The sequence below is a fragment of the Perna viridis genome, chromosome 7, assembly GCF_037379345.1.
Source record: "Perna viridis isolate PV_CMFRI_1.1 ecotype Kerala chromosome 7, ASM3737934v1, whole genome shotgun sequence".
In the NCBI taxonomy this organism is placed as follows: Eukaryota; Metazoa; Mollusca; class Bivalvia; order Mytilida; family Mytilidae; genus Perna; species Perna viridis.
This window is the reverse complement of record NC_142451.1, coordinates 34,776,041-34,788,536: the sequence shown is the minus strand read 5'-3', so window position 1 is coordinate 34,788,536 and position 12,496 is coordinate 34,776,041. Positions and strand designations below refer to the sequence as shown.

Genomic DNA, 12,496 nt, shown 5'->3' with positions numbered 1-12,496 from the left:
GACAGATTCTAATGCGGCAAGAAAAATAAAGGTGTTTTTTTTATATAAAAACTGATTTTTTTCAAAAAGTATCTGAAGCAGACAGTTGTTATTATAATATTTATACCAATAAACTATTTTTCTTGCATCATAGCTATCTGTTTTAAAGAAAAAGTCCTTTTCCTGTCATATTGAGGTCCATTTGTATCTGCCTGGGGTACCAAAATGGCTGAAAATCTGGTATTTTCTGCATATGAAAAGCTATATTTTTTTAAAACTATGATGTTGGTATAATTTTTTTTGGATTTATTATAATTGAAATGACCATATCTATAGTTTAAAACAGTTGGTTGTACCGGTCATTATACTTTACTTTAAACAAGAGGCTCCCTTGAGTTAAAGACAAAAAAGGAGGTTCGGATATTAATATTTCCATATATGGAACTCACAAGTGGGGATTAAATAATGATTTGGAACTCATAGTACAGCTCATGTATCTACCATGTCAGAATAAACCACAAATTTGCTTAGTTTGACTAATGCAGCAGCTTTTTATCAAAAGTAATATTTTCTGGCTAACATTGAGATATTAGTCTCATGCCTGGAATAGGGTACCTATATAAAAATTTTAATAGAAAACTCATGTTTATAGCAGGGCAATGATATTCTGAATTTTCAGTATGAAAATGAATACTCTAGCAGAAAAACAACAACTTTTATGATTATATTGAAATGATTATTAGTAATAGGTACCAGTATCGTATTGTATATCCCTGAGCAAGTGTAAGTCAAAACATGGATGCTATAAAAATATAGTGCATTTTCTTTTTGCCTCTCTACATACTAATATTTTGTCAAAAGATATGAACAATGACTTATAAAATAGAGCAAACATCACACTGTAAGATGAAGAACTTTTTTAAAAGAAAATCTAACATAATATCATAAAAATGTTCCACTGAAAAGATTGGTTTGGTGAGTGCAAAACGAAAGTGAAAGTAGGGAAAATGGCTATTTATAGTTTGAGACTACTTTTCTGTCCGATCTTCGTGGACTCACCCTATTTTCTATGCGGGAAATTATTTTTTCACATGTCCTTAGAAATGTTACATAAGTGAAAGTTTTATTGAATCAATTTACATATTTTTTTTAAAAATCCTAAAAATATGCACTTCACTATAGAAGTCTATGGGAAAATTAATACGATACTGAGACCTAGTAAGCCAGTTTTTCAAGTAAAGTTGGATATTCAGCAAGTGGTCTATACCAGCTGAAAAAGTAGTACTCCAATGGAGGTAACAATTTTAAGATGAATTAGCCAACTTTTGAACCTGATTTTTTATGGTAGCTCTGGTTTTTTGCATTTATGGTTAATCTTTACCAAATTTGGAAATGCACTTTGTTTTCATGAATTTGTATAATATCAGTTCAATAAAATTATTCTCTTGACTGTTTATGATGAGCATATCTATATTCATGTAACCTAAAGCAAGTAATACTCCTGCATAAAGGATAGTTTTCAAGTTACAACACATTTTAAGTATGTGGTTAGGACTTGAAAATAGTCATTTTCCATACATTGCCTCTTATATATGAAAAAATGAATATTTTTTTTTATTTTTTGTTTTTCTATCAAATAAATAGCTAAAATGAGTTGCCATAGAACTGTGTGGTTGATTTAAAGACAGAAATGTCACAAAAGTCAACAGCCAATTTTTTAGTGGACTTTTTTTAGTGGTTCAAATGGACAGATTCTAATGCGGCAAGAAAAATAAAGGTGTTTTTTTTTATATAAAAACTGATTTTTTTCAAAAAGTATCTGAAGCAGACAGTTGTTATTATAATATTTATACCAATAAACTATTTTTCTTGCATCATAGCTATCTGTTTTAAAGAAAAAGTCCTTTTCCTGTCATATTGAGGTCCATTTGTATCTGCCTGGGGTACCAAAATGGCTGAAAATCTGGTATTTTCTGCATATGAAAAGCTATATTTTTTTAAAACTATGATATTGGTATAATTTTTTTTTGGTTTATTATAATTGAAATGACCATATCTATAGTTTAAAACAGTTGGTTGTACCGGTCATTATACTTTACTTTAAACAAGAGGCTCCCTTGAGTTAAAGACAAAAAAGGAGTTTCGGATATTAATATTTCCATATATGGAACTCACAAGTGGGGATTAAATAATGATTTGGAACTCATAGTACAGCTCATGTATCTACCATGTCAGAATAAACCACAAATTTGCTTAGTTTGACTAATGCAGCAGCTTTTTATCAAAAGTAATATTTTCTGGCTAACATTGAGATATTAGTCTCATGCCTGGAATAGGGTACCTATATAAAAATTTTAATAGAAAACTCATGTTTATAGGAGGGCAATGATATTCTGAATTTTAAGTATAAAAATGAATACTCTAGCAGAAAAACAACAACTTTTATGATTATATTGAAATGATTATTAGTAATAGGTACCAGTATCGTATTGTATATCCCTGAGCAAGTGTAAGTCAAAACATGGATGCTATAAAAATATAGTGCATTTTCTTTTTGCCTCTCTACATACTAATATTTTGTCAAAAGATATGAACAATGACTTATAAAATAGAGCAAACATCACACTGTAAGATGAAGAACTTTTTTAAAAGAAAATCTAACATAATATCATAAAAATGTTCCACTGAAAAGGTTGGTTTGTTGAGTGCAAAACGAAAGTGAAAGTAGGGAAAATGGCTATTTATAGTTTGAGACTACTTTTCTGTCCGATCTTCGTGGACTCACCCTATTTTCTTTGTGGGAAATTATTTTTTCACATGTCCTTAGAAATGTTACATAAGTGAAAGTTTTATTGAATCAATTTACATATTTTTTTTAAAAATCCTAAAAATATGCACTTCACTATAGAAGTCTATGGGAAAATTAATACGATACTGAGACCTAGTAAGCCAGTTTTTCAAGTAAAGTTGGATATTCAGCAAGTGGTCTTTACCAGCTGAAAAAGTAGTACTCCAATGCAGGTAACACTTTTAAGATGAATTAGCCAACTTTTGAACCTGATTTTTTATGGTAGCTCTAGTTTTTTGCATTTATGGTTAATCTTTACCAAATTTGGAAATGCACTTTGTTTTCATGAATTTGTATAATATCAGTTCAATAAAATTATTCTCTTGACTGTTTATGATGAGCATATCTATATTCATGGAACCTAAAGCAAGTAATACTCCTGCATAAAGGATAGTTTTCAAGTTACAACACATTTTAAGTATGTGGTTAGGACTTGAAAATAGTCATTTTCCATACATTGCCTCTTATATATGAGAAAAATGAATATTTTTTTTTATTTTTTGTTTTTCTATCAAATAAATAGCTAAAATGAGTTGCCATAGAACTGTGTGGTTGATTTAAAGACAGAAATGTCACAAAAGTCAACAGCCAATTTTTTAGTGGACTTTTTTTAGTGGTTCAAATGGACAGATTCTAATGCGGCAAGAAAAATAAAGGTGTTTTTTTTATATAAAAACTGATTTTTTTCAAAAAGTATCTGAAGCAGACAGTTGTTATTATAATATTTATACCAATAAACTATTTTTCTTGCATCATAGCTATCTGTTTTAAAGAAAAAGTCCTTTTCCTGTCATATTGAGGTCCATTTGTATCTGCCTGGGGTACCAAAATGGCTGAAAATCTGTATTTTCTGCATATGAAAAGCTATATTTTTTTTAAAACTATGATGTTGGTATAATTTTTTTTTTGGTTTATTATAATTGAAATGACCATATCTATAGTTTAAAACAGTTGGTTGTACCGGTCATTATACTTTACTTTAAACAAGAGGCTCCCTTGAGTTAAAGACAAAAAAGGAGGTTTGGATATTAATATTTCCATATATGGAACTCACAAGTGGGGATTAAATAATGATTTGGAACTCATAGTACAGCTCATGTATCTACCATGTCAGAATAAACCACAAATTTGCTTAGTTTGACTAATGCAGCAGCTTTTTATCAAAAGTAATATTTTCTGGCTAACATTGAGATATTAGTCTCATGCCTGGAATAGGGTACCTATATAAAAATTTTAATAGAAAACTCATGTTTATAGCAGGGCAATGATATTCTGAATTTTCAGTATGAAAATGAATACTCTAGCAGAAAAACAACAACTTTTATGATTGTAGGCTAAAAACCACTAATTCCACTTCCCATAGGCTTCTATGCTAATTTCACAATATTCAATGGCTTCTCTGGACTTTACCTTAACTTTAACCTGCAGATGACTATATATCAGCATGATTCTACATATGTCAGCTCTCAATCCTCAGAATGGCATGTGGGGTTAGCAGACTTGCAGTGCAGTACTGGTCACCGGAAGTGAAGTGTCTATAAATAGCATGGGAAATCCCAGTGTTTTCACAAGATAGGGGTATATTTAGAAATCATTATGGAGATTAGGCTTCACATCACAAGAAGCAAAATGCACCTATAAAATGTACAGAAATGTTTTTCCTTTCAGAAACTGTTTAAATTTTTTAAATGAGATGAGAACTTTTTTTCACAGCACTATGAGGAACTGGGGTAATTTCTGCGTAGGACTATTTTTGCGTACGTTCCAAATGCTCATTGGTTGAATTGGTGGTCTGTAACCTAAAGAGTCACTTTCTGTCTTAGAAAAAATAAATAACTATACAAGTATCTTCCTATACACATACTGAATGCATTTGCAAAGTTTCAGTGAAATGTGACAAGCACTTTTTTAAATATTTGATTTTTAAATATAGGGTAACCAAGTTGCACGAGCAAAAAAGTGACAATATTCTACCATACTTAAATGCATTTAATATTTGCAAAGAACTTTTTCTGACTTTTCAAATAAAAAAAATCAATCACAACTTGTTTTCTAACAATATTAATAAAGAGATAGCCTTTAAAAGTAGTCATTTTCTGAAAAATTGGTCTATTTTTAAAAATTTATGTCTGACATGCCTCCCCCTTTTTCTTGATCACATGTCAAAAACCCTAAATCTTTAAATTTTCGCAAAAGGTGATATCTTTGGCTTTAAATTTGTAAATACAGTGTTTTCACAATAAAACATGACAAGTAAAGGGCACCTAAAGCAAAAAAAGTACTCAAAAATGCATTTTCCATGTTGCCATAGGGAAATGCTTATATGTCCTTAACCGCAGTAATGAAAGTGAGTTTTTCCTCATTTCTAATCAAATTTTTGCTCAAATTTACACAAAACTTGATTTCAAGTGCTGATTACCACCATATTTAAGTAAATATAACCCTCAAAGTTAAATATTTGATATTTTCATTAAATTGTCTACACTTTTCACAAGATAGGACATAAAATTCAGCCAAAAAGACCAATTTTCCATAATTTGGACCTATAACTTAAAAAAATGCATATTTTGAAGGATTTTTGTAGTGTATTCCTCTCATAGCAAAGTTTACAAGATCTTCAAGTAGTTTAAAGCTATTCCAAGAAACTTATCATTTTGCCATGGCCTCTGCTTAAGGCTAAAAACCACTAATTCCACTTCCCATAGCCTTCTATGCTAATTTCACAATATTCAATGGCTTCTCTGGACTTTACCTTAACTTTAACCTGCAGATGACTATATATCAGCATGATTCTACATATGTCAGCTCACAATCCTCAGAATGGCATGTGGGGTTAGCAGACTTGCAGTGCAGTACTGGTCACCGGAAGTGAAGTGTCTATAAGTAGCATGGGAAATCCCAGTGTTTTCACAAGATAGGGGTATATTTAGAAATCATTATGGAGATTAGGCTTCACATCACAAGAAGAAAAATGCACCTATAAAATGTACAGAAATGTTTTTCCTTTCAGAAACTGTTTAAATTTTTTAAATGAGATGAGAACTTTTTTTCACAGCACTATGAGGAACTGGGGTAATTTCTGCGTAGGACTATTTTTGCGTACGTTCCAAATGCTCATTGGTTGAATTGGTGGTCTGTAACCTGTATTGAAATGATTATTAGTAGTAAGCCAGTTTTTCAAGTAAAGTTGGATATTCAGCAAGTGGTCTTTACCAGCTGAGAAAGTAGTACCCCAATGCAGGTAACACTTTTAAGATGAATTAGCCAACTTTTGAACCTGATTTTTTATGGTAGCTCTGGTTTTTTGCATTTATGGTTAATCTTTACCAAATTTGGAAATGCACTTTGTTTTCATGAATTTGTATAATATCAGTTCAATAAAATTATTCTCTTGACTGTTTATGATGAGCATATCTATATTCATGTAACCTAAAGCAAGTAATACTCCTGCATAAAGGATAGTTTTCAAGTTACAACACATTTTAAGTATGTGGTTAGGACTTGAAAATAGTCATTTTCCATACATTGCCTCTTATATATGAAAAAATGGGTATTTTTTTTTTATTTTTTGTTTTTCTATCAAATAAATAGCTAAAATGAGTTGCCATAGAACTGTGTGGTTGATTTAAAGACAGAAATGTCACAAAAGTCAACAGCCAATTTTTTAGTGGACTTTTTTTAGTGGTTCAAATGGACAGATTCTAATGCGGCAAGAAAAATAAAGGTGTTTTTTTTTATATAAAAACTGAATTTTTTCAAAAAGTATCTGAAGCAGACAGTTGTTATTATAATATTTATACCAATAAACTATTTTTCTTGCATCATAGCTATCTGTTTTAAAGAAAAAGTCCTTTTCCTGTCATATTGAGGTCCATTTGTATCTGCCTGGGGTACCAAAATGGCTGAAAATCTGTATTTTCTGCATATGAAAAGCTATATTTTTTTAAAACTATGATATTGGTATAATTTTTTTTGGGTTTATTATAATTGAAATGACCATATCTATAGTTTAAAACAGTTGGTTGTACCGGTCATTATACTTTACTTTAAACAAGAGGCTCCCTTGAGTTAAAGACAAAAAAGGAGGTTCGGATATTAATATTTCCATATATGGAACTCACAAGTGGGGATTAAATAATGATTTGGAACTCATAGTACAGCTCATGTATCTACCATGTCAGAATAAACCACAAATTTGCTTAGTTTGACTAATGCAGCAGCTTTTTATCAAAAGTAATATTTTCTGGCTAACATTGAGATATTAGTCTCATGCCTGGAATAGGGTACCTATATAAAAATTTTAATAGAAAACTCATGTTTATAGCAGGGCAATGATATTCTGAATTTTAAGTATGAAAATGAATACTCTAGCAGAAAAACAACAACTTTTATGATTATGTTGAAATGATTATTAGTAATAGGTACCAGTATCGTATTGTATATCCCTGAGCAAGTGTAAGTCAAAACATGGATGCTATAAAAATATAGTGCATTTTCTTTTTGCCTCTCTACAAACTAATATTTTGTCAAAAGATATGAACAATGACTTATAAAATAGAGCAAACATCACACTGTAAGATGAAGAACTTTTTTAAAAGAAAATCTAACATAATATCATAAAAATGTTCCACTGAAAAGATAGGTTTGGTGAGTGCAAAACGAAAGTGAAAGTAGGGAAAATGGCTATTTATAGTTTGAGACTACTTTTCTGTCCGATCTTCGTGGACTCACCCTATTTTCTTTGCGGGAAATTATTTTTTCACATGTCCTTAGAAATGTTACATAAGTGAAAGTTTTATTGAATCAATTTACATATTTTTTTTAAAATCCTAAAAATATGCACTTCACTATAGAAGTCTATGGGAAAATTAATACGATACTGAGACCTTATGCGAAGAGTTTCTCAATGAGTTTGGAAATACAGGGAAAAGAAACGAATTATGGTATAATGTAACAAGATAAGATTTGACCACAGATCAAAATATAACAACACATGGAAACGTTCTATGGTGCACCACATTTCACACTTCTAGTATTTTAATCATAAGAACATTTTAGCAGGCTTTTTAAAAATCAGACAGCACGTCAAAAACCAACCAAATTTAATTTTATTTCTTGTTTAGAAACAGTTACTGATCACATAACTATCCATATCTACATTTTAACAAAAAAACATTTGTACTGTATTTTATGTGAGAAAGTACCTACCTGAAGTTGTACCAAGTCTGCAAAAATATTTAACACAAAAAATGTCTTACTAGATGTAAATTAAGAAAATCATCACATTCCTTATTTGTTGAAACTGTGCGTTACTATGGTATAGAGATGATAAATAGATAGCGTGCTTTGTGCACAATGAAAAGCGTCGAGAATGAATTTCATTTTGTATTGAGTTGTTCAACGCCAGTATGTTTAGCCTTATTATTTTAGAAGCCCCTCCTCTTTCAAAATATAGTACATGCATATATTTTAAAATCACTGGAAATTTCAAGGTGATGCGTAATTTATGTAGGTTCCTTTTCCATGCATTTATAGTCTTAACTTAATTACTTTATTTTTGATTGTGTGTTTGCAATTCTAACGTGTATTAACTTCCGTTTAGTTGTTAGAATACTGAGATATGTACTGTTGTTTGTTGTAGCATTGTACTGGTGAGCATGATTGCCTTACTAAACTTATACAGAAATTGATTTGAATTGATCTTTACAATGAATTTAAAAAATCAAACTCTGCAGTTATGTATAAGTAAAACTAAAATTTTCGTTAATTACGAGAAAATTACTACATGTTTTAACAGCTCGATATTCCGTTTTTTACTGTTAATTACGTACAATATACAGGAAGTTGTCGGTTTAGCTGGGGGCACTTATAACCCAGGTAATAAATACATCCCGTAACATGGCTTCCTACGTGTTTCGTGTGGCAGATCCAGAGATTTACAAAATAGGAGCTGACAAAGGGCCCTAAATTTACCCAAGAAAATTATGAAAATGATATACTCTATTCACTTTTGTCGCAAATATGTTAAGCAACTATTTGTTTGATTATTTCTTATGCACAAATGTCACATTAAAAAAAAATATAAGGGGACCAAGGACAGCCACCATAAAGCCTGGTTTAATCCTCGATTTCCAAATGAAATGTCTGTACCGAGTGACGATGACCATTGCGATGGTTGAAAACTTTACGGTTTTACTTTGATAATAACATTTAAATGCTATGCTATGACTTTTCATTTTGACTCTTTTATAGGGTTTATCACTTCGGTAACTTTGTAAATTACCATTCATTTGTTATGGACAAATATTCATGTATGTCTCTCACCCTTTCTTTTACGGTAATATTCTACAAATAGCACGGAAAGCTCGATACTCGCCCAATAAGTAAACTAAACCGTTGAATAGGCTTATTCGTAAAGGATATAACATTATGATATTCTTGTCAAATCTTTAAGGGATGACATTTTTTGGTATTAACAGTGAAGTCTTGGAGTCTTTAAATAGAAATTGGACCGCTATATTTTAAAACAGTTTCTGGCATGACATTGGTTGTGTCCCTATTGTATGACATATGATGCACCGTGGCTCTCAACCGTGCATGGGAAAAATTGGAATTGATTTTACATATGATAGGGACATAACTTTTTGTATGTTTAAACTTGTGGTATGAGGATTTCCTTGTCGTTAATTGAAGACCCAAAGGTGGCCTTGGGCTGACATTTTCATCCCATTGGGGTTGTTGTCTCTTTGACATATACCCCATACCTATTCTTGTTATATTTTTATCTGTAATTCACAGCTAAGGCGAAATGGCAACACATGCATCTGAATATATACCCAATAAGTCCTGTGTAAGGCTAATTGCATGAGCTGTAATTTATGGCCTAATCAATAACAAGTCTATGGTACGGGTAAATTTACATACATGCAGTACATGATGTACAGTAGGGGAATAAGTAGTAAGTACGGTACTTCTGACTTGAAAAATGTACTAGTCTCATATTTTTAAATACAGTCAACAAACGATCAATGAACCAACATTCAAAGTTTTACGGTTGTCAACAATACACACTGTAACTTTAGAAGAAAGTACTTGTATTTATATATGTCAGTAAATATTGCAGGAGACCAATGATTTAAATAATTGTTACTTACTGGGGTACAAACTTTGTCACATTAAATGGGGCAATCTTCCATTGCTACCAAAAAAGGAACTCTATTTTGCCAGTTTATTTTCAAATTTCGTAGTTGAATTGTGCCAAAATAAATGTAAATTCGCAATTCATTCGATATCATTATAATAATAAGTATCGAAATAATTTAATTTAACATATCTCGAAATATGAAAATATTTAAACATATGAACATGGAGAACATGGATCCTTCTCCTTTTATCCAGACTTGGGACCAACGAGTTATCCTGGCGGAGTTAGTGTTCATTTAAAAGACATTTCAAAACCAGACCCAATACAAGGTAAATCTATCTAAGTGTAGAGTATATCTTTTAGACATTTTTTGGATATATTCTTAACTTTCATTTTATTTTCATATTTTTATGAAATAGTTTATATCACTACTTTTTACGGGTAAACTGGCACAATTAGTGTCAATCTTTTTAAGCGCAATTCAACCACGGGGGAAATATGTTTGGACAATTAAACTAGTTTTTATTCAATTGGCACAAAAGTTGAATCGTATAACGGGCAATGTACACTTTCATTGAACTTCAACGTGTAGACACTTGGTAACCAATATGTACTGTACAAAATAGTGTGTTCAGTGTACACCAGGTATAGATTGTACATATAGATTCCATCATAGTGTTCCGAAAAGTAGAACGGGTGAATCTTCCTACACGTATGTACAATACAATTTAATGCATATCATATAAATTGTAGCTATAACCAGAGGTATGACGAACTTTAGAGCTTTAGTTTCCCTACATGTATGTAGACGATTTTGCTAATAACCATATACAATTAAGGATTTTTACTGGAATGTTGGAATATACTAGAATACCTTTGTCATCACCTCATCTGTGAAAGCTTCTGGTATATAACAGGAACGCACTTTTTTACACTATACACACACACACACGGATGATCAAAACTGTAACGGAACGAACATCTTCTACTGCAATATTGGACAGGTAAATCCTGCCACCTGTTGAGTCACCTGTTCTGTGTGAGCCATAAAACAATTAAAAGTTTTATAATTACCTCAGGGCGATTCTATTCGGGTGGGTCTAGAAAAAAAGGGTGTGTCATACTATATTATTTTCTCATTTTCGACAAAATTTTGCATGAAATTATCCACATTAATCCAATTATATCATTTTTAATACTTCTTTTTTGGATATAACAACCAAAGGATTTTGATAGACTATTATAAAAGTCCTTGTGTATAATTATATTTACTGAAAGGATCTGCTTACTAGTGAATGAGTTTTTTTTTCTATTAATTTATATAAGGTTTTTATAATTTTACTAGTGAATTAAAACCGTACATGAAACAGGGAGTTATAATTAATTACAGGTCTATGCGTATAACTGTCGCCAATGATTTTACAGTCCATGCTTTAATTTACATTACAAAAACGAATTACTGCAGCTCGCTTGCATGGACGTTATTTTCTGATATGGTACCATCCTATGGACGAACGGAAATGCCAGCATCTTACGTTAGATCTGGGTGTATTAAAATTTACACGTACAATATATGTTTAATCAAGACAAAGTCCCAAGAAAGTGCAGTTTCATTCGCTAGCCCAAGGATTTATATTATATATATAGCATTTACCTAAATTTAACTCTTTCGCTAGCCTATGAAATAACTTTTTGTACAACTATTTACTACGTTACTGGAATGCTCATATTATGCGTTCCCCCATCGATAAAACAATAAGTGTGATACGAAAGGATAATTACAGAGAAAACCTCGGATATGTATTGTCAGTGGCGAAACGGGGTGGCGAAATCACGCATGGCACAATGCAAGACGCTTTTGGTTACAGACCATCAATTCAACCAATGAGCATTTGGAACGAACGAATAAATAGTCCTATGCAGAAATTACCCCTGTTCCTCATAGTGCTGTGAAAAAAGTTCTCATCTTATTTAAAAAATTTAAACAGTTTCTGAAAGGAAAAACATTTCTGTACATTTTATAGGTGCATTTTGCTTCTTGTGATGTGAAGCCTAATCTCCATAATGATTTCTAAATATACCCCTATCTTGTGAAAACATTGAGATTTCCCATGCTATTTATAGACACTTCACTTCCGGTGACCAGTACTGCACTGCAAGTCTGCTAACCCCACATGCCATTCTGAGGATTGTGAGCTGACACATGTAGAATCATGCTGATATATAGTCCTCTGCAGGTTAAAGTTAAGGTAAAGTCCAGAGAAGCCATTGAATATTGTGAAATTAGCATAGAAGGCTATGGGAAGAGGAATTAGTGGTTTCTAGCCTTAAACTGACGCCATGGCAAAATGAAAAATTTCTTGGAATAGCTTTAAACTACTTGAAGATTTTGTAAACTTTGCTATGAGAGGAATACACTACAAAAGTCCTTCAAAATATGCATTTTTTTAAGTTATAGGTCCAAATTATGGAAAATTGGTCTTTTTGGCTGAATTTTATGTCCTTCTTGAGAAAAGTGTAGAAAA

The 12,496-nt window shown here is 31.5% G+C and overlaps 1 protein-coding gene across 3 annotated transcripts in view; it reads right to left on the bottom strand.

The window, feature by feature from the left end:
- LOC148612439 (uncharacterized) overlaps nucleotides 1–12,496 on the bottom strand; it is a 128,596-nt gene that overhangs the window by 90,908 nt on the left and 25,192 nt on the right. The gene's annotated exons all lie outside the window — the stretch shown is intronic.